This window comes from Elephantulus edwardii, unplaced genomic scaffold (assembly GCF_000299155.1).
Source record: "Elephantulus edwardii isolate Elephantulus edwardi_28Jun2011 unplaced genomic scaffold, EleEdw1.0 scaffold00070, whole genome shotgun sequence".
NCBI classification, from domain to species: domain Eukaryota; kingdom Metazoa; phylum Chordata; class Mammalia; order Macroscelidea; family Macroscelididae; genus Elephantulus; species Elephantulus edwardii.
The window spans coordinates 2,632,445-2,639,139 of record NW_006399820.1 but is presented as its reverse complement, the minus strand read 5'-3'; the positions used below and the strand labels follow the sequence as shown (position 1 = coordinate 2,639,139).

Sequence of the window (6,695 nt, the reverse complement as noted above, 5' to 3'; positions counted from 1 at the left end):
GCTGCTGTACCTGGGGTCACTATGAGTTGCAAGCAACTCGACACCAAATAACAATAATAACAACAATGGAAGAAAATAAACACTGACAAAGTTAAGAGATTTTTCACTGCCAGTCTCATTTCTATTGGAAAATGAGTGGGTCTGCTCTCAGAACAGGTATTAAGAGGCTTAGGAGAATAAACCGATTCTCCACTGGGATATTGCAGAAAAGTGATTCTGACTATAACAAATTTAAATGAAGCAATGAAGACTATGCTAAAGGCAATTCTATGATTCTTAAATGTTCTTCACTTCTAGGTTTTCTATTTGTAATCCTCTGTGTCCATTTGTGATCCCTTAGCTGTCATGCACACACCCATGTCCCTGTGGATAGGAAGATTTTTCTCCTCTCACGAAAGTGCCATCCAGTGTGGTGAGCATGTTGTCACAGAGCTTAATGTTCTGGAAACAGAAGCACTCACCCGAGCCTGTGCCAACGCATTGCTGTTGCTGGTTTGGTGCCAACCTCCACCCAAGGAATACGCCATTCCTCTCTGTCTTTTTAACTAGAATTTATTAGCCTCTCTAGATTTAAAGAACACAAACTTGAGAACTGGCACCAGCCTCTCTCACTGTCAGACTCTGATCTTAAAGAGATTTTTCATTCTTTAAAGAATCAATTGCTATGAAGTTGACTCTCACTCATGATGGCCCCGTGTGTTTAGAGTAGAACTATTTTAAATGGATGATGACTTTTGGAAATAAGTTTTCTTCTGAAGCATCTTTGAGTGGATTTGAACCTCCAAACCTTTGCTAATCACTTGAGTACATGCACCATTTGTTCCATCCAGGGAATCCTTTCAAGTTATTAAAGACATTTACTTGTAATATTGAAGGTATCATATTAAAAGGCAGAGACCACCTTCACTGTCAGATTCTTATTTCAATCCTTTTCCTTGTGTCCTAGATACGTACCCTTAGGTCTGGCTTTCCATATTTTTCTCCTATCTTTTCCCCATGTGTCACTTCACCTGCCTTGTGGACCTTATCACATATTATGAAAGCTCTATAGGAAAAGACAACATAAAGTAGTATTTCCTGTAGGTTGGAAGTTACAAATGGTAAATTCACTAATGAAGGAAAGAAATGACAGTAAAATCCTCAATCGTTGACTGGCTTCCTGTTTATAGCAGAGGCTTCTTGGTAAATTCTAGCCTCATTAGCAAAAGTCTTGCTAATTGAGAAATCCAGATGTCATTTATTTGTTTTATTGTGCTTTGAGTGAAAGTTTACAAATCTGGCTTTCAAGTCTACCAATCATACATGTTTGGGTTTTTTTTAAACATTAGTTAAAAAACCTGTAATGTAATTTCACTCTTTCTCCTTTCTCCTTGTGATTCTTAGTTCCATTAATTCTTCTGTTCTATTCCTTCCTGTCCTCTGGGCCTTATGCTTGGGCAAATGCTGCTCTTTTGATCTTATATGGTTGATTATTCTAAGGAGTGAGTGCCTCTTCAGTGTTGCTGTTTACCTTATATTGTTGTCTATTGTTCATCTAAAAGTTGAGCCATGATGGTGAATTTTATTCTGGGTGTGAAGGGCACCTAAGGGCTGTAGTCTCAGGGGTTCTACCAGTCTCTATAGAGACAAAAAAATTGGGTCTCTGCTATATTTTTGAGTTTTGTTCTACATTTCCCCCATTCTTTATCCAGGACCTCCTACTATGAACCCTTTTAGAGTGCTCATAAATTGTAGCTGGGCATGTATCCAATGTGAGAATGTTTACCCATGGTGGACAGTGTTTGGTGGAGCTCCCCGATTTAAACTAGCTTGGAAGCAGGAGTGGCATCCACTTCCGAAATAGCGTGCCTCCGGTAACCCTATGAACTTGGAGAAACGATCAAAGTTATGCAAGTGTTCAGGTCTTTCATTCATTCTGTCGCTATGAGTTGTTTACAATTTGATGGCAATTAATAACAACAACAACAGCAACAACAACAATAACATAAATGGGTATCAGTGACAATCTCTGCATGTGATCCATGCACAGAGATCATGTGACCGATTTCACAATCTGCACCACCTCGCAGTTTGGAAGATAAGAATAAGTGGTACAGACTATTATCCACAGAGGTATGTTGAGTCGGTGACTTAGAACCACAAACAGCAGAACCAGGACACATTTTCGAAGTTCCCTCCTCTCATCTTTAATCTAATAAATCCTATTTTTATATGGCTTTTGGGTTTGTACTAGTGATTCCCCAAAGGAGACATGCTGTGTATATTTTTTTTTTCAAATTAATACTCTTCATATCTAACATTCATTCTCAGATTATCAACTCTTTAATTTCTCATATATGACATCAAAAATTCTATTTGGATCCCTGTAGCAAGTTTTTATTGAATATAAGGTCAAAATACAAACTATGATAGTATAAAGAGTTATGACAATAGAAAAGAGAGTTTAAATTCCAACTCTGCCATTTACTACAAGAGAATTCACAGTTAAGTTATTTCGCTTTTGGGTCTTCATTTTCTCAGTTGAGCAGTGGGGGTAATATTTGTACCTACTTCTTAAAGATGTTGTGAATTTTAAATAAAATTAATACATGTAGAACCCTTAGCAAAGTCCCTGGTAAATGATTTACCCTTAGGATTAGCAATAACAATCCAAAGAATTATTACCTGAGGATCCTAAGCAAAAAAACTCCTTAACACTACTATTTATTTTGAAGGATTGGGAGAAAAGTTTAGATTTTTTAGGCCTTTATGAAAATTAGGTTGCTTACTGTTTTCATAATTTTATATCAATTGACAAATGTAAATTTACAAGTATTTCGTTACCTATAGTGATTTATAGACATTAAAGACTTATTTTATTATTGTGAATTGAATACTTTTATAAATAAATTTCTTTTTAATTTGCTCATTCACATTCATTTTGTTTTGTTTTTCTCCTCTCCTCCTAGTCAAACAATCCTGTTCCAGATTACTAATTGCAACACACATGTCTGGTTGCCCATTCAAGAACTCAAAGATTTTAGATGTATATAGATTGCATAACTTGCCCAAGTTGAGAATAAAGAAGGCTGTATCAGGTATTCTGTCTTCCGATTATCTCTAGAGTGCTGTAGTTTAAACATTTAAATCAGAATTTGAAAACATAAGTCATTAAATGCCAAGAGTTAACTTTGGCTCACAGATGTTATATTGATGCTTCATACTCTTTGTTGTTTTTATAAACACAGCTGTAAATGTAACTGAGTTAAAGTGCAGGGTGAGTTTGTATGAGTGAATTGAGTCAGACTACCTTGTGGAAAACATGCTCATTTATGGTACATTCCAGAAAACCTTTTCCTCTCTCGTCGTGTACCTCAAATCTGAACCAACTGGCACAAGAGGAGATTGCTCCTCCTTCTCCAGCAGAGCATCTGGTGGATTTGAATCACCTGCTTTGGGATTGCAGCACAGCTTCTTGCCACTAGGCCACCAGAGCTCCCTTATTTCAGAAATCTTACAACAGGTTCTATACCTAGGCAAGGTAGCATGATGATTAGCTGGGGGAAACAAATTATACAATTAAAATGTAAACCAAACTATCCTGTTTGGTCAAATATATAGTTATATCCAAATAAATTAACTGTGGCTTAATTAGTTTTCTTTTGTGTTTGTGTGCGTCATACTGGGAGCTGGGAGATTAGCAGAAAAAGTGAATGAAGAAAGAACTCCATTATTCGAACAGCTATCTCAATCTTGAGCTAGGAGGACTCGGGATTGACCTTTAAACTAGGTAAAAGAAAGTATTGTGAAGGTGTTTTCACCCAAAATAAAAGCCCCAGGTGTTATCATTTCCGTTTTATGCCATAACTTCTATTTGAGTTTTATGTCTTAAAACTACTCCTGCCATTATAATTTTTACCTTAAATTGTGACAAAATATAAGTTAGAAGTTATATTACAGCCAGTTAGCAGAAAGCAAGGTTAATAGAGTGATTGCTAAACGTGCCTCAGGAGTAGAGAAGGGATTGAGATATGTGATATAAGAGTGGTTCTCATTTTTCAACACGTTTCATGTATCATCTGAACCGAAATGTCAAGGAACACTAATCAACCTGATTTTAATTAAGTGATTCCTTAGACATAGAGAGAAGTGGCCTTGGTCTTTGAGTTGACAACATGATTCTCTACGACCTACAACACCAGTTTTTGTTAAGTGCCTTCAAGCTATAGGGGACTCATAGTGATCCTATGAATGAAAGACCTGGCCAAAGGTGGGTGACTCTAATCTGCGGCCCTCAGGCCTGTTTTCAATTGTTTTTGGCCAAACATTCTTCTAGGTCATATAGCCCTAGTGTGTCCACTTGCCATACAGAGGTAACTTGTCATCGCTGTGAAGCTGAACACTGTGACACTGATGTGTCAAATGTGAGAATGGTGACCCATGGCGGACAGTGTTTGGTGGAGCTCTCCTATTAAAACAAGCTTGGAAGCAGGAGTGGCATCCACTTCTGAAACAGCTTGCATCCGGAAACCTATGAACCTGGAGAAAGGATGAAAGTTATACAGGTGTCCAGGCCTTTTGTTCCTAGGGTCGTTATGAGCTGACTACGACTCGCGGGCACTTAACAATAACAACAACAGCATAAAGAGAGATCAGTTGGCCTAGTGAACAGAAAGTGATGCTACCAAGCCAAAGGTGGGTGACTCTAATCCATGGCCCTCAGGCCTATTTTTAATTGTTTTTGGTTAAACATTCTTCTAGGTCATATAGCCCTGGTCTGTCCACTTACTGTACAGAGGTAACTCGTGGTTGTTGTAATGCTGAACACTGTGACGCTGATGTGTTAAATGAGAATGAGACAACACCAGAGCTCCCTAAGGATATTATTGTTATGGTGTACCTTAGAGGTGAAACTGACCCACAGCTGATCCTCCAGAGTTTCAGAGGCAGTTAATCGCTCAGGAGGAAATTTCTCATCCTTTTCCAGTGCAGCAGCTGGTGGCCTTGAACCACATCCCTTTGTGATTGCAGTGCAGCTTCTTGCCACTAGGCCACCAGAGCTTCCTCAAAAATATTAGAAACTTTTAAAAAGTATCTTTCACCACAGTTGATGTGAAACAAGTTATCAACTGCCTTAATTGATACTTATATCATTTTCTATCTAAAACTACAGAATACAGATTTTCTTCAATTGAACCTTTTCAGAATTTCATATTTCTTTTTTCTTCTGAATATTTTAAACATCAAACTGCTTAATAAGCTATTATCAAATAAGACATCACTGAAGAAATTAGGAAGTGTTTAAAATCTGAATTACAATGAAAATCAGCATCTGAATGGATAGAGAAGCTCTGGTATATTTACACAATAGAATACTATGCTGCATTGAAAAACAAAGAACTTAAGAAATATTATACAAAATGGATGACCATGGAGGACATTATGCTTAGTGAAATATCTCAGTCACACAAGACCAAATATTGCATAGTGGCACTTTTGTAAAATGGGACTGACATTGGGGTTGGGGAAGACTGAGAAAGATGGGATAAATTATGTATACTGCATTGAAACAGATGAGGGAGAGAACTGTTTAAAAGTGATATATGTTTAGGTAATATTGTCATAACAGGAATCCAGAATGAAGGCTGCACAGTGGAGTGCACTGTGGAGGGGGGAGATTGTATAACAATGAAAAAATTTTCCTTTTACTTTTCTAAGAGTGAGCTGGGGGGAGGGGTGGGCAGGGAGAAAAATGCAACAATGAATGAATGGAAACCAAAGTCTCTGTAAATGGTCATTAAAATAAATAACAAAAAATAAACATACAAACAAATTTAATAAAAGAAGAAAGTCTTAAGATCAATGCTCTAAAATTTCACCTTATAATATTGGTAAAAAGTAGCAAAGTAAACCCAAACAGTAAATGAGGGAGGCAACACTAAAACCAAGAGAAGAAATAGAGTGAACAAAAAAGAAAGGTAATAGAAAATAAAGGCTGATTCTTCGAAAAATTAATATCATTGATCAAACCTTAATAAACTAACCAAACATGGGGAAAGGCAGCATATTATCAATAAGAGGAATGGCAAAGGAGATGTAATCACGACTCCTTTAGACCTTTTCAATATTATTGTTGTTGTTTTTATGTGCCATCGAGTTGCTTGTGACTCATAGTGACCCTATGTACAACGTAGGGTTTGTAAACTCTGTTCTGTCCTGTGCCAATCTCACTGTCTCTGACACACCCATCCCAATTATCCCAGTCACTGAATCAATCCACCTCATAGAGGGCCTTCCTCTCCTGAGCCTGCTCTCCACCCTCCCAAGCATGATGTCCTTCTCCAAGGACCAGTCTCTCCTTACAACAAGACCAAAGTATGTCAGACGAAGCCTCAGAATCCTTTCCTCCAAGGAGCAGCCCGGTTTCAGCCTCTCAAGACTGAATGTGTTTGTTTTCTTAGTAGTCCACGGTACCTTCAATACTCTTCTCCAGCACCAAAGCTCAAAGGCATCAATTCTCCTTCTATCCTCCCTGGTCATTGTCCAACTCTTTGATGCATAACATGTGATTGCAAAGACCATGGCCTGTATCAGATGCACTTTAGTCTCCAGAGAGACACCGTTGCTCTTCAGTACTTTGGAGAGGTCCCTAACAGCAGACTTTCCCATCACAATACATCTTTTAATTTCCTGGCTGCTGGTGCCAAGAGTGTTGA

General features: G+C 37.9%; 1 protein-coding gene across 2 annotated transcripts in view; it reads right to left on the bottom strand.

The window, feature by feature from the left end:
- The window catches only part of FAM65B (family with sequence similarity 65, member B), an 87,084-nt gene that overhangs the window by 10,755 nt on the left and 69,634 nt on the right, over positions 1 to 6,695 (bottom strand). The window lies entirely within an intron of this gene.